The sequence below is a fragment of the Cynocephalus volans genome, chromosome 3 (genome assembly GCF_027409185.1).
Source record: "Cynocephalus volans isolate mCynVol1 chromosome 3, mCynVol1.pri, whole genome shotgun sequence".
NCBI lineage: Eukaryota > Metazoa > Chordata > Mammalia > Dermoptera > Cynocephalidae > Cynocephalus > Cynocephalus volans.
This window is the reverse complement of record NC_084462.1, coordinates 102,982,941-102,999,565: the sequence shown is the minus strand read 5'-3', so window position 1 is coordinate 102,999,565 and position 16,625 is coordinate 102,982,941. Positions and strand designations below refer to the sequence as shown.

Sequence of the window (16,625 nt, the reverse complement as noted above, 5' to 3'; positions counted from 1 at the left end):
CTTAGAGTTTTGTTTCTCTACCTCTAGAGCGTGGCCCCCGCCTGGACTCTCTATATTGTACTTGAGCATAACGTCATGCCACTCCAACAGCACACAGAACAACATGTGGACAGTGGCAAGGGAGAGAACAAGGCAACTGGAATATCTGGAGCAAAAACAAAATCCAAATAGCAACTTGTGACATGAATGGAGCATAGAGAACAGAACCATCTGACCTGCTCTGCCAGCTGCCACCCTTAATTAAACTCCAAACCGGCCTGAGTTCCCACCTCCACACTCCTGAAAAATGAGCAAAGGCCACCCTTCCATCAAAGCTAATTTATTTGTAACCGTGAGAGTCCCCAGGAGGCCAGCTTATTGTTTCTGTGCTCTGGAGCCTGTGCCTCAGTCACTCTGCCTGGCAGGCTCAGGGCATGTGTTTGCTGATTCTCAGCACGGAAAGAAGGGCTCTGTTGACATCTGTTCTGAAATAGCTCCTCATCACTTTCCCCAGCCTGTCTTTAGCCTAGAGAAACACCATGTTTCCAAATGTCCTACAGAAAACCTTGAGATGCCAGGGCCCTGGGCTAGCCAGGAACTAGTATTCATTTAGCCCCACTATGTGGAAAATAGTGGGAGGGAAGCATCCATGCCCCATAAAGTCTATGTAACATAGTATTTTTCTGGGGCTTACTGCATCTAGGATGGGGGGACTCATGCCTCAGTCATTGTAGTCATCTAGCATTTTTCTAGCACCATACAGTAGGCACTCAGTCAGCACTGTTCTAGCTAGGCCTGTAAGAAAGTAAAATGGGGAGTTCATTACAAGAAGGAAGGTTGCCACCTCTCTGTTACACTGTTAACCACAACCTATTTGTCTTACACAGTTCCTGATGCTTTGAAGTCCGTTTCACTAGATTGTGGGTCCCTTAAAAAAAAGTCAGTGTCTTACTCTACTTTTGGTATCTACAGTGCATAGAATAGTAGATGCTCAAACTCAAGTCTACTTGAACAGACACTCTGTGTCCTCCAAGACTGTCCAGGAACATGTGGTTGACAGTGACTGCGGCTATAGACAAACTACACTGAACACTCACTTGCCTGGCTGAGCCCCTCCTCCGATCTGTTTATCATTCAAGAAGCCTTTATCCTCCCATTGTCATGGGCCCCCTCTACTTTGTAAATCCATCTGGTTCACACCCAGCCACGCCTCAGTGATATACCTTGTGAGTGTATTGCTGGCTCTGAAGGCAACGTGGGGCATACTGGTGAAGAGGGAACACTGGCATAGGACTGCCTGAGGTCAAGTCTGTTCAACTACTCACAAGCTGAGTGACATTAGGCAGGTAACTTAGTCTCTCCATGCCTCAGTTTCCTTAACCATATAATAGAAATATAATAGTACCTATTTCTCAGAATAAATTAAATTTTTATGTTTAAAGAGCTTAAAATAGGGTCTGGTGCAAATACTTAATAAAAGTCAGACATATCCAACAAAGAGCAGTGAAATCGAAGCAGCAATTACTGACTTAAATGTTCATTTACATATTTAATATTTTTGTAGTTCCTGTTTTGTGTAAGCATTTGGCAAAATCCCTGCATAATGTCAAGAAAGCAAATGGACAATTTCCAAAGTATAAGACAAAAGGCCCAGAGGTGAGCAAAGAAGCATGAGAGGAAGCGTATTGAGTTGAAGATGGCTGGAAAGGGCGGGGTGGGGGGGAGGAAGAGGCTCATTGGTTGTGTGTGAGAAAGAAGGGGAAGGGGGCCAAGCACAGGGAGATGAGAAGTGAGACCGAGGGAGCAACAGGTGTTAGATGGAGAAGAGTCGGGAGTCTTCTTGCTAAGGAGGAGTTTGGACTTTGTCTTCAGAGCAATAGGACACCATTAAAGGAAGTTGTGTAGGAAGTAATGTAATTGAACTTGCATCTCTGGAAGATCATTGCAGGTCCAGCATAAAGAGGGCAAGACCCAGGCAGAGAGACAGGTTGGGAGGTTGTTGCAGTTAACTGGGTAAGGGCTGACAACGGTCTGAATTTAAGCAGTGGCAGCAGCAATGGAAAGAAGGGAATAGATTTTTAAAATCTTGAGAAGTTAGGAGAAATAAGACCTCATGACTAATTGGATGTGGGAGATGGTGGAGAAGGGGTGCACGATGACCAGGTTTCTATTGTACGGGACGGAGTGCAAAAGGATAGGATTCAGCAAGAACTAGCCATGGCAAGTATCGGGAAAATTGCCTGCTGGGCCCTTTCATTTGGGCCAATAGAAAGGTGCTAGGAGAGGGAAGAATTGTCTGTGATGGTATATGGGTACCCCTGCAGGTGTCAGCAGGGGTAGGCTTATCTGGAAGGAGAGGAGGAATGTAGGCGACTGACATGTATTCTCCACAAAAGGAGAATCCCTCATTAATCTCACTTTCCTTTCCCACGTCCATCCCGCAGCCAGTCAGTACTTGCAGAACATAACAATATGCATTCAGGACTATACTAGCTGCTGCACAAAAAACCAAAATAAGACACAGTTTCTATCCTTCAAGGAATTTCTAACCTATTTAAAGAGAAAGCTCCACTGGATACGAGACGTTATAAAACAAAAGAGTATGTTCAATGCTAAATCAAGAGGTTTGGTATATAAAGTCCTGCAGGAACCATATCAGGGCTCTTGTGATTAGGAAACGCCACCCAAGCAGAACCTTGGAGGGAAGGGATGAAGAGCATTTATTCTCATTCGAGCAGAAAGGGATTCCTGCACATAGTAAGAACTCAAATTTTTGTTTAATGAGTGATCAAGATGGGAGAGTTATTCTTTTTATTTTCTGTATTGTGTGTATTCTTCCCTTCTGTTTAAATTCCATTAACTGGCAGCATTTTAAAATTACAGAACCTCCGCCCTTGCCTCCCTTCACTTTTTCACTCAATTGCCCAAAGATAAAGGTCAAGTTCATGAGGGTATCATGAAAGGGAGTGTGCAAAGGAAGGAAAGCATCCCAGATAACTCCTGCTTATTGATTTTTCTGCCCGTACCTCCCACTCCATTTCCAGGACTGAGTTACATGAAATCTATCATGTTGTATTACACTATATGCTGACGGGTTTACATGGATTCAGCCCTCCTGCCACGGGTGCACACCTGCAAGGTGAAGTGATTTCTCATGTCACTCCCCTGGGGAAAAGGAGTGACCATGAGAACAGAGGCCATAACGAAGGAAGCAAAGCTGGAGCTGGCAGAAGTGAATCTCACATTCTTGGATTCAGGTATGGAGAGTCAGGATAGCCACTGGGATGTTCTTGGGCAATAGATGTTACAGAAGCATCCCATGGGAGAACCATCGGACAGCAGCAAAACTTAGGGAGGCAAAATTGGAGTTCCTTGACCAGCCAGCCTCGCCATACTATCTCAGTATCTAACTGGAGAGAAGCCCCAAGCTAAGGCAGGCATTTGGGCAGGTCATGCTTTCCTCTGAGATTCCACGTACACAGGGACAGGAGCAGTAAGCACATTAATAGTATAAGAATCAGAAACTTTAAGCCAGAATGTTGGAATATCTTCTGTATTAATTCTGCTTTGGTTATTCCCCAGTATTTACCAAAGTCTTTTTTTCTTTTTCTTTCTCTTTGTTTTTGCAGTTATAGTGTGTTTGGTTGGATTATAATAAATTGAGGAAAGAATCTTGGTCTATAAGTGAGCCAAAACATTAAAGAAAGCAAGGTGCCTCCCAGTGGCCAAGAGGATGGAACTCACACAGGAAGACCATCATGCAGCAGCAAAACTCAGGGGGCAAAGTTGGGGTTCCTTAACCAGCCAACCTCTCCATCAGGATGTCTCTTTTCAGGGATAATCCTTGAAACATCTGAATTTTATTGAGGAAGATAGTATCTCAATTGTCCCCTTTATGCTCTATTCCTGCTGCTTGAGCCTTCGTTCAGGAGAAAATATGGCTACTATTCATTGTCATGGCTCTGGATTCCGAACTATGTAGACAAAGGGAGTCTCCTTCTCCAGAGACACTGTGTCAGCTGGTGACAGGTGGAGCTGGACTCAGTCCCCAATGGCTTGGCTTCTGCACACATTGTGTTTATTACATTTCACCAAACAGGACTGACTACCCTGTCCGTGGGAGGGCTTGATGTAGTCCTACTCAGAGACACAGATGAGAAGACCTCCCAAACCCTCCTGGGCAGAAAACCGTTCTCTCCTCTAGCAAATGTCCCAGGTCAACCACACCCCACTGAGTACAGTATGGAGTCGGATGAGATCAACTTTTCACGGGGTAGCATCAGGATAGCCAGAGATGGCACGTGGAGTTCATAGATCAGGAGCTATGAGCACTTTACAGACATTATCTCATCTACCTACACAGACATGAGCTCATTAACAGACTTCCAATCAATTATTGATAATACATAATTATTTATATCGTGTTTAAACTTCAAAGGCAAAGGCAGTTAATAACCAAACTAATACCAACAGCCTGTGCCAACCAGACTTCAGCTAAGTATTTTTGCAGTCAAGTGTGTTTTAGACGTACCTTTGTCACCTCTGGAAAGTTGTTGATAGACTATAATGAAGAAGTTTATATACTGAATGTTTAAATCCAAAGCTGTTGCCCTGTGTCAGGGTTTCTTATAGCCATATTAGAGGTAGATCAATTGAGATACAAAGAATTAGGTAAAACACATAGGTAAGTGGACAAACAAGAATTGAGAGTACTTCAAAAATTCATGGAAAAATAAAATTAAAAAATATAAATCTTTCCATGAACTTCTTGAAGTATCCTTGTAGAATCCATATATACATTTTAACTTATCTATGTACCTATCTATATAATTATAGCAGGCATTGCACTAAATGCTTTATAAATATTACCTAATTTAAACCTTACCTCAACTCTTTTAGAGAAGAGATTATAGCCATTTTACAGTTGAGGAAAGAGACTCAGAAAGGTTGAAACACTTCCCCACAATCACACTGCTGGGAAGAACATTTAAACCCTGACTCATATTGTGCCAATATTCCTGAAGAGAGGGTTCCCATCTCTTTGCCAAGGCTGCAGAATTCTAATCCCACTAGGCCACCTCCCTCCCAATTATTATACTTTAATGTGAAGCTAAGGACTTCATATTAGGTTCTTGACTAACTCAGAAAGAATTCTATTTTGGAATGGCCAGACTATGGCCTGAAGTTATTGGGACTATCAGGGCTCAAGAGCTTTATAAAATCTAAGCTCCTGGCAGGTGAGATCACTTCCATTTTATGCAGTTCTAAACTCTGACACCAATTCACCATGCAAGCTTTATCTTCCAATAGGCAATTCATCTTTGGGCATAATGACAGAGTAGGTTTCAACTATGGGCATACATGTGTAGATTTAAACAGGTGTATATCCAGATTTTAAACATTTTGAGGGAAGGGACTTTGCCTTTTCATGTTAAGAAGTGTTATTGTGGAATAGGGTTAAAAGGTATAAAAACTTGCTTAAGTTTTTAAAAAAATATTTTTCCATAGTAAAGAATAGAGGGTCTTTGGGGGAAAGAAAAATATATATGTATATGTGTATGTGTGTGTGTGTGTGTGTGTGTGTGTGTGTGTGTGTGTGTGTGTGTGTTTCCAAAACAGTTGAGCTCCAAGTTTGCTTGGACACTGATAACAAAGCTGTTATATGTAAACAGTAAAACAGATATACAAAATTTATAGTTGGAAAACACTATTTTGGGGGAGGAAAGGAGGAAGATATCAACATCTTTCAAAAGAACACAGTCAAGAAGACCCCTTCTGATGTATGAGGATGTCGAAACCGCAGTAATGCAATGCTCTCAGCATAAAGACAGTCGCCAGCTACTTCTTCATTCTAGGGATGAATGAGTGCCCCGGGAGGACTGACAGCTGTGGAAAAGCACTACCACAGCACCAGTGGACTTAGGAAAGAGAAGCATTCACAGCCACGGGCAGAGCGATTGCAGTGTCCACATGTCATGCTGGCCCGAGGTTTACTCTAAGACCAGAGGAAGGAGGGGGTTGGAATAAATTGATCACATGCAAGGAAAAGGGAGAAGGTATCAAATTACCAAAAGTTACTGATTCTCTAAAAATTAAAAAAAGTTTGTGCTAGAGAGTTAAAGAAATATTTACTTGTGAAGAGTGTTTGCTGAAGTGTTTTGTTATGAAAGGGAGGCAATACTGCCACCTAAGAGCAGGGAATCCAAATTGCAGGACAAATATCCTCTGACAAAAGTCTTGCTGAGAAATGCCAACCTGAAGTGATAAAGGGCTATAAAAAAAATAAAAATAAAAATAAAAACCACAGTCACTGTTTCTTTGCCCATCTCTCAAATACCCAGACATAAAGCTGTTTAACTGACACTGTTCAACAGATCCATTAAAGTATAGCCTCTCCTAGGGAGAATGTTTATTAATTCAAGTGAGAGCAACATTTGCAACATTGATTATACTTCTGATGATGCTCAGAGATTTCACACAAGAGATTAAATAAACGTAAGCTTTTTTTGGAAGTATTAAGGCAGAAACATGGTGGGCCCAAGAATGTCCCAGGTTAGATTGCTGAAATGTCAGATTCCCGGGATTCTGCTCCAGGTGGGTTCTTTAAAAGAATATCTCAGGTGATTGTCAAGCAGGAGCTCCCTGCCTTCTGCTGGAGAAACACTTCAGAACTAGATCAAACATGCAGAGTCAGAGTAAGCCCCTAAGAGTAACTGATTCTTACTCTAGATCCCTCTGTAAAGAGTTCAGTTCATCAAAGCAAGACTTTCTTTCAAATGAATAACCCAATAATTTGAGACCTACATGATTGTTTTTTTATGATCTTGCCTGATAATGGCCTCAACCAAAAGTAACACCGAGGTGCCCTGGACACCCATATCCTGCCAAGCATCAATTGTTTCTGGCTCAGTTAAAAAGAATGTTACCAAGAGCCTGGCAAAAATTAGTGCTGCAAAGCATGTGTTCTTTAAAATAAGGAAGAAGGGGCAGCCAAAGAATCAGAGACAAAATGCTGGGCAGCTGGCTTGCAAAACTGCCTGCTGGGGAAAAGCAGAAGTGATGGGTTGGATGGCTGACTTGGTTCTCGACTGAGCCAAGTTTTTCTCTCTGCCTGGCAGTGCACGGTTGGCATATTAAATAACTAAGGTGCCAATAGGTAGAAACTTGGAACACTTGCACCTGGAAAAACAAGCTGTGTTGATGAACAGCAACTAATACCTACTGCCGATGGACAGAGATACCTGAAACACTGACTATATGATCCTAAAAATATATAGCCATAAATAAAAGTATAACTGAATGAGTAGCATAAGTACAGTGACAAGCTCTGTGGACACTTAATGGGAACCTGAAATCCCTGGAATTCAAGTTTTCAGTAGGCCTGTGTAAGAAACTGTGAAGATGTTATTCTAAAGAGCTTGCATATCAGAAAAATAGCAGAGATCAGGACAGGAAAGACAGATTGTTAAATAGGAGATAAAATCAACCACAGTGTCCCATAAATAAGTTAAGGCTGTAAGCATCAGCAAGGGGAGGATAGCGGGGTACAAGGTGGTGGAAATAGAATCAGGTGAGATAGGCAGAAGCACAGATGGGCTTTTAGCTGAGAGGAGAGGGGAGAAGGAAAGTGTAGTCTCAAGCTATGTTCACATTTTAGTCTTGGGCTTGGTTTACTTCAGTTTTCAGGAGAGGAACACAGACCAGCATTGTATCTCCCACATACTCCTCTGCTATTTCACTCACACTCTGTTCCCCTTTGAGTGATGATGTGGTTGTTGTTACAGAATTTAGAAGCCACAGTAAGGTTTTTCTCTATGACCAAGGCAGTGGTAGCCAGCAGCTGCAGGATGAGGGATGTCTCTCTTGGCCTTTTCATTGCATAACAGGAAGGGGAAGATTGAGACAAGCATTATGAGGCACACACGAGGCTGAGGAACTGCCAAGCTGGAACTGAAGACTGACAGGACAGAGACGCCGAGTGCCCAGAGGCGGTGCTGCCCCTTAGGTGTAATTGTCATCAGCATCATTTATACCTTTGCGGGGGACCTCAAGCATACCAGGTCCCGCCTCGGCTGAAGTATTAGCTCCACAAGGCCCATGGACGCTGGATAGTAAGTGGACACAAAGCTCAGGGCAACAAAAGACAAGGACAAGGACAACAGCTTGGCTTCCAAATGTTTTGCATTTTTTCCCCAGTGCCTTCTTCCCACTCTCAAAGAGAATTCAAATTCCCATGTGGACATGCAGTTTTTATTTTTTGCTCCCTACATGGCATTTTTGCTTGGAGAGAAATAAGCATATCACTATAAACTAAGTTCTGGATTTTTAAAAAAATTGGCAGGAGTACATGGACAGATATTCATAAAATTTGCAGTTTTAGAAAGAGTTTACAGAAATAAATGTTATAAATATTTTTCTCCAAGATGGAAAAAGTCTTCTTATCTCTCCGTAGAGAACCAGACACAATTCCCTCCAACTGCCTCACAGTGTCTGAGCTAAGCTACTACCACTAGATGTTTACATCTGCAAGGATTAGCACCACATGCCCCTATTTGCAAAGGGGGATGTAATACTCATCACAGACATTTAAAAATATATACACCGGGCAGAGATTAGCACTGCTAGTCAGTGGCTGCAGGAGTTAAAAATGTACACTTAGTAACAAGCATTGTTTGAGCAGAACGGTAACAGAGAGACCTATAACTCCTTGGGTTATATCTTCTTCAATAGTGTCATCCTTACCAGGAAGAACTGTAAGTATGGAGGATGAAAATAGTCAAAGAATTGTGGAGACCTGTTGCATCTCTTTCTCCACAAACCTCCTCCAGCTGAAGTCACCCGGGGCATAAGCCAGCTTTGGTAAACACAAGGAAACCATTAGGAGACTCGGTCTCTTCCTACATGAACTCAAACCATCACTCAGTTCCTGGTGGGGCTGGCCAGGAATTACCATGTCACATACTGCCCAACTATCCAAGTTCATATGTCTGGGCTTTTACCTTGAGTTCTCTTCTTCCATTCTGCTAGGTAACTAACCCAAGTTACTGAGATTCCCCATCAACAAGGATAGGGGAGGGGTGTTGTATGGCAGATTATGGCCTTTCTTTTCCATCCTGGATAACCAGGAGTTATCTCCGACACAACGGTTGAGTTAATTTGTCAGCACCAGAGGGAATGAACACATTGATAGAAACTGACAGAGCAATGCCACACCTCAAAGGAATGTCCTTGCTCATGGTGACCTGTCAGACCCTATGAAGATAAACGCTTCAAATCAGCCAGTTGCTCTCCAGCAACATCCGTCCTTATGATGTTCTCAGTGAACAAGATGGAGATAAAACCCGTGTTTGGCTTCCTATTAAATGTGCACATTTGGGGAAGGATGCAAGTTCATTCATTACTATAGCAACTGGAAACTTTCTATGGCAAAGTGTAGGTAGGATTGAATGTGATGCTAATGAAATCAAGGTCATAGCTCTGCTCTATTTTGTGAGGACACGATAACCTGGCTAGCACAGCACAGCTAAACTGGCTAGCTACTTTGTCATTGAAGATATTAGTCAAATGAGGAAATGGGCAACGTAAGGGCAATGACCGCAAATTTATCCCTGCCACCACTTCTGAAAGTGTGGGCTGTGGACCACCTGCATGTAAATCATGAGGGAGTTTGTTTAACAAAATAAAAGCAGGTTTCTGGCCCGTCCAATACAAGAATGGGAGTTGACAGCTATGCTTGCTCAAATTTGAGAACCACCACTCTTGTGAATGAGCCTTATGCCAAACACCACAGACACACTGGCAGGCTTATCATCTTTATGGATAAAGCACACGATACAATTTACGTGTCCTGAACTTGATAGTTTCACTGATGGTGAGCAAGTGTAGAACTGTCTTGAGTTGCTGTTGTCTGTAAAATGGTCCTTAAGTGTTTAACCAGGGAGACAGTTCTCCATATCTCCAATGTCAGAAGGTCTCCCAGGGAAGACTTTGGCCAAATATTTCAAATATTACAGTGCTCATTTTTCTATTTGAAAGATGACCAGAGGAGGTGGTGGAAATTTTCTCATGAACATCAAAAAGTCCTCCTCTTTCTTGGCTATATATTTTCACAAAAAAGTAATACTCTTTAGCTGTTTACTAACAGTTTTACTGAAGGATAATATTAAGCCTTCTTGTGTTCACTCAGTCTCACAGCTTGTATTAAATTCTAAAAGCTCGCTTCATCTTTACGTAGAAGTGAAACTGTTTGAACCTCGATGCCACAGCTTATTAGGGTAATAATTCAAATTTCAAGTCTGAAGTGACTATTCTTGGGATTGAAGAGGTAGGTGGAGGAGAGATCAATTACTCCACCCTCCGTGCTCGTCGGCAGTCGTGCACCCGAACTCCTCCTACCTCCCCAAAGACAGGATATTCTATTTTGAAGCACAAATTTCATGGGATATAGAGTGAAGTGCTAAAAAGTAGGGCTTGAAGCAAAAATCCTTGATGAGAGTGCTCCAATGAGAAATGGATCGTTAGGTCAAGGGCTTCGTCAGCTTGTCAACCACTCAGCAGCTACAAAACAGCTGTGTGAGAGAGGCTTATAGACCGCCTGCTCGTACCAATTGTTCTCATCCTCTAAAGGCTTTGCATGAAGCTCAGCTGAGTTTAAGTGAAATGGAAGAAAAATGATTTGAAGATATCCTAATAGAGAAAGCAGCTAAACCCTGGAATGACTGAATTAGGAACACTTTGTAATCATTCCCTGAAATAATTTAGATGAAGAAAACAAATTAAGTCTCCAGGGTGTTTTGAATGATTTAAAATTACCTATTTGCTGCATGTCCGGAAATTAAGAATTAACAACATACTGTGTGTGAATGATTAAAACATGTTTCATCTCATATAATTGTTCCGGTCATTATTTAAAAAGAATGAAGCTCTGAAGAATGCATGGGCACAGTATTGAAAAGGAGAGATAAAGTTATCAACCTAAATGTGAAAATCGTAACTTCTAAAACAATTTTAAACATTTCCTTTACAAAACACTCCTCTTGTGACAGATGTCCAAACTCAGGCCTGGGAGGTTATTTTGCATGACGGTTTACAGCCAGTTGGAGGGAGGGCAAAGTTAGATCGCTTGAATCACTATCTGGTGTTCTTTGTAAACAGTGGCATGATTTGTGAATTATAAGTGTGCACATAACTTCAAAAGATTATACAAAAAGTCATAATAGCTATGACTTGTTTTATCCCCAGGTTTGGTTTACTCCCAGGAAGAATAAAGATGGTAGATGTAACAGGGCTTGGGTTCTTCAGAATCAAGTTCTAACACAAATGCAGTGCATTTTTCTTGCCTGAGAAAGCAACAACTGGAAAAGAGATGTTCTATTCACAGCAAAAAAAAAAGAGCAAGTCTTTGTGATCTAATTAGTAAGTTCAAGAGTTGGTGAAGGAAGAAAAAATACCGCTAATCGTGACCAAAATAGAAACTATTAGGTCTGAAGAGCAAAGTACTAAGCATGGCAGAGGTGGCCATGTAGGAATAATACCTGCTCATAATTCACCTGGGGCCATTTGCCTGCTGTGAACAAGTGAATGACAAGTGAACAGCAGAGTGATGGTGCTACTTTGCACACTGAATAAATTCTTTGTGAAGATTTCCACCACTAAGGCACAGATTGCCTTTAAATAAAAAGAGTGCGGTGGTATTGCCTCAAGGAGGTAAGTTGTCATGACAGTATTAATAACTCAAGCAGGAAGGAGGACAATATAGATAAGGAGAGATCTCAGAGTTAAAAGGCTAGACTTGTTATTTCTTTTTAGCCATGGATCCAGCAAATGACAAGTGCATTAATAAACTTGACATGTGCTGCACTTGACTTCTATGGCATTTTGGAGGGTATCTGTTTCCCTTCCCCATTTCTTGACTGTTAGAAATTGTGGAGCATGGGGCACAATGTGAATGTAGAAATGGTAGGAAAACTTTCTGAAAGGAAACAGTTCAGCTGCTAATTAGGAAGAACTGGAATGTGGAGCCATGTTTTTCAGAATCTGAGAATAGTTAGGATTATATCCCAACCCTTCGATGTGATGTATTCACATATGGAGCAATGTGAAATGTGCCTTTTTGTCCTGCCTGCACGACAGTAATAGTTCCAGGCCCAGCTTGAACAACACAATGTAGAGCAGCTACTCAATGCAGACACCTACTCTGATTCCCTGGGACCCCACTTCAGGGCCATCCCACCCATGTGTGCAAGATTATTCCAAATACTCCCACCTACCTCTGCCTACCCCACATGTTGGACAGCAAGGCTTGCACCTCCAAATAGGCACTCTGGCAGCCTAGAGAAATAGGATGTCTGGGTCTTACAGCATAACTGCCCAGCCTCCATCTCCTGCATGCCACTACATGCCCACCATCCTCCAGAAGACTGCAGGACTAAGCCCATGAAAGCTTGTACCCTTGTTTCTTCAGACAACTACCACCCTCTAAAGCCTCTGCTATATTGTTTTCCTTCTTCTGTATTTTCATTTCCTTAACGCTCTCACCCTCCAATCCCATGACCCAGTCTCTTGCCCCTTCCAAACCTGCTGGAACACCTGCTCCATGATTAACATGCTCCACTATCCACCCCGGCTTCTCTCTGAGCACCACCTCGCACTCCCAGCCTAAACAAATGAAATCCTGCTCCTCCCAAAGGACCCGCTTCCCTTGGGGACCTCCCAATTCCATGTTGCTCATTGTCTCATATCTCACATAACTCAGGCTTACATGGTAGGGTCTGTGTCCTTTTCCTTCCTAGCACTGATTCTTCTTCTTCCACGAAGTTGTTAACTCCTCCTCCTTCAAGCTTTAGCACCTGCCAGCATCACCGTCCACTTCCGTCCTCTTTGCTGTCTGTATACTTCCTTGTCTGTTTCTTCCCTCATTGAAATCTCTGGCCCCTCTTCATTCCTGCTCCTTGTGATTTGAACATTCACATTGCTATGAGTTTAATAGTGTCACCCCAAAAGACATACAGATGTTCTAACCCCTTTTACCTGTGAATATGAGCTTGTTTAGAAATAGGGCCTTTGCAGATGTAATCAAGTTAATATGAAATCAGTAAAGTGGGTCCTAATCCAATATTCCCGATATCTTTTATAAGAAAAGGAAAATGCCATGTGAAAGCAGAGTCACATACAGAGAAAAAGACCATGTAAAGATGGAGGCAGAGATTGGAGTTATGCTTCCAAAAACTGAGGAATGCCTGGGGTTACCAGAAACTGGAAGAGGCAAGGAAGCATCCTCCCCTAGAGACTCTAGAAGGAGCATGGCCCTGACAACACCTCAATTTCAGACTTCTGGTCTCCACAATGGTAAGAGAATACATTTGTTATTTTAAGCCACCAGGTTTGTAGTAATTTGTTGCAATAACCCTAGGAAACAAATGCATAAATGAATACTCCATCTTATATTATGGCCTTGTGGTTATTTTGCCTCCTCTTTGTCAATGATCTCCTGTACTCAACTTCAGCCACTCTCTCATGGTCATTCACCTGCAGCCTGTTTTCAGCAAACTGTTCTCTGAAACCTTTGACTGAGACACCCCACTGTCTAACCATCTACTCATCTTCCAACTTGTCTGCTTGATCATTCAACTACTCTCTTTACTAGTTATGTCCCTCAGACCTTTTCACTCCTTTATTTTGTTCTCTCCTCATTCAGCTTAAATTACAAGATTCCAGGGTTCAATCTCCTAAACTCTCTTGCCTCTTTGTTGTTTGTCACACTTGCCTGGCAATACTTCCACCCTGGCTGAATTTACTGTCCACTCTCTTCATGCCTGTGCTGGGACTGCTGAGGGCTTCTGCAGAAAATGACACCATCCAGAAAATCAGTAGCACTAAAAATTCATGGTCACCAATCTCAACTGGCCCTCAACCCAGGCCCTCACACTGCTTAGCAATTCTACTACTCTTCTCCAGGCAGCTCACTCTCCAAAACTTTCTGCTCAGAACCTACAGATCTGCTCTCTCTTTCCTTGCCTTTTTCCTCCCTATTCAGTGGAACATGAGTTCCTCGTTTATTTGAAGGTCAAAAAAAAAAAATGAAGGTTGGGTCTTCATCTCTGTTCTTAACACCAGCCCTTTCTGCATATGCCAAAAGCTTCACTCAATTTAATCTCCTCACTAATAATGTCATCTATTAATTCTCTCTATTTTTTGTAACCTCATCTCTCCTTTCCTGGAACCTCTTTCCTCTCTGTCTAGAAGCTTGCTTTTGTCTCTCATCATGGAAACTCCTCCTTTACTATCTAGATTCTTCTTTGACAACCATTTTTTCTTCTTTTAACACTCAACTTCTTCAGAGAGTAGTGAACACTCAGTGATGAGGGTCTGGTTCAGGTAATGGTGGAGAAGCTTACAGTCTAACCCCCCCTCCCCCGCCAATAACAATTACACATTCTAGGTAAATATTAAAAATAACCGCTTGAAGGCTTGGGGAACAACCTAAAGCTGGAGAGAATATGACTCTTGAAAGGTGGGGAGCCAGCCAGGTAATATCTGCATTTAATTAAGATTTCCCCTGAGGGTACATCCTTGTTCATAGGACCCAAGGGCCATGGAGTCAGAGGCCTGAATTTGAAGCTGTCAGAATTTTCAATTACCTGGAAATTAAAGAGGAGACTGCTAGAAAGGAAGGAACCACCACAGATGACAAAAACTCAAAATCAGTGTACAAATTCCCCTTGAATTTTTGGCCAACTCATGAGCTGTACAGGGCAATATTCCAAGGAGCCAATGGAAAGCAACAGCTGGAATGCTAAAAGTGAGCAAAGGTTTCAGCAGCTACTAATCTAGACTGTCAAGATTTGTTCAATTCTCACTACTTAGAGGGGTTTAGGAAATACTTCAAGCTTTTCCTTAAAACCCAGAAGGGCTATCTGGAGACCAAGGACTACATCCTAGAACTAAGTACAAAACTAAAAGCGACCAAGTGGGCATAAGATCAAGAATACCCATCAGTAATTTAACTGCGTGCTAGAACAAAATAAAATACTCTTCAGGGGAAAGATAACAGAATCCAGGATAACTACAAAATATCATCTACAATATTCAGTATACAATAAAAAAATTACTACATATCCAAAGAAAAAGGAAAATGTGACTCATAACCAAGAGAAAAATCAGTCATTAGAAGCAGACCTACAGACAATTCAGTCAAGGATTTAAAATAACTATCATAAATATGGTAATAAATTTATTACCAGATAAATAAATTTATCTCAGAAAAAAGAGAATAATGAGAGAGAAGAGAGAACTTCAAAAGAATATGTAAAACCTTAGAAATAAACAAATGGAAACTTCAGAATTTAAAAATCAAATATCTGAAATAAATTCATCGAAGGGGGTTATTAGCACATTTATATCAAAGAAGAGAATCAATAAACTTAAAAATAAGTCGATAGGAAGTATTTAGACTGAAGCATAGAGATAAAAATAGTTGAAGAAAAAATGAACATAGTCATAGTGACCTATGAACAATATAAAATAATCTAACACATAAGTAAACTGGAGTTCCAGAAAGAGAGAGTAAATGTGGCAGATAGAATATTTTAAAAAATAATGGTTCCAAAATTCCAAACTTCATGAAAAATTCCAAGAGATCCACGAAGGTCAGCAAAACCCAGGCAGGATGAATTTTTAACAAACTATGTCAATCAAAACATCATTCATATTGCTAGAAATCAAAGATAAAGAAAAAAATTAAAAATGTATTGCACATTTTATAAAATGCAGAAATAAAATATCTGACAATAATAACACAAAGGATATGAAGAAAGTAGTAGAGTATTAATTCAAGGGAGATTGTGATAGGTTAAGATTTTGTAACCTCTAAAGTAACTACTCAAAAATAATACAAAGAGGTAGAGCTAAAAAGCCAATAGAGGAGATAAAATGTAATACTAAAAAATGTTTGATTTCTCCTAAAGGAGGCAGAGAAGGAGAACAGAGGAACACAATTCTGGGAGGACTAAAGAAAACAAATAGCAGGATGGTAGGCTAAAACCCAAAAGTATCAGTTATCACAACAAATATAAATGGACTGAACATGCTGATTAGAGATAGTAAAATTGGGGGGGGGACAGCACATATCTATATGCTGTTTATAAGGGATGGACTTTAAATATAAAGATATAAATAAGGCAAAAAAATGAAAAAAGATATGCCACACAAACAGTAAGCATAAGAAAGTTTATGGCTATATTAATATCAAAGTATACTATAAGACCAAGAATAAATAGGATTATTTGACAATGACAAAAGGATCCATCCATCAAAAAGACAAAAAAAAAAAAAAAAAACTCCTAAATATATTCACCTAGTAACAGAGCTTTAAAATACATGAAACAAAACTGGAAGAACTAAGGAAGACAAAGAAAAATCCTTAATTACAGTTTTTAACACCTCTTTCTCAGAACTGATAGAACAAATATGCAAAATTCAGTAAGGATATAGAATATTTGAACACTACTTGGCATACACAATTTAAAAAAAAAAAAAACACATGGAACATTCACCAAGATAGATCATATGCTGGGCCATAAAATAAGTCCCAATAAATTGCAAAAGACTGTAATCATATAGTGTATGTTCTCTGACCACATAAGAAT

General features: G+C 40.9%; 1 protein-coding gene across 1 annotated transcript in view; it reads right to left on the bottom strand.

Annotated features, from left to right (window-relative positions):
• Positions 1 to 16,625, bottom strand: part of RYR3 (ryanodine receptor 3) — a 491,041-nt gene that overhangs the window by 309,610 nt on the left and 164,806 nt on the right. The gene's annotated exons all lie outside the window — the stretch shown is intronic.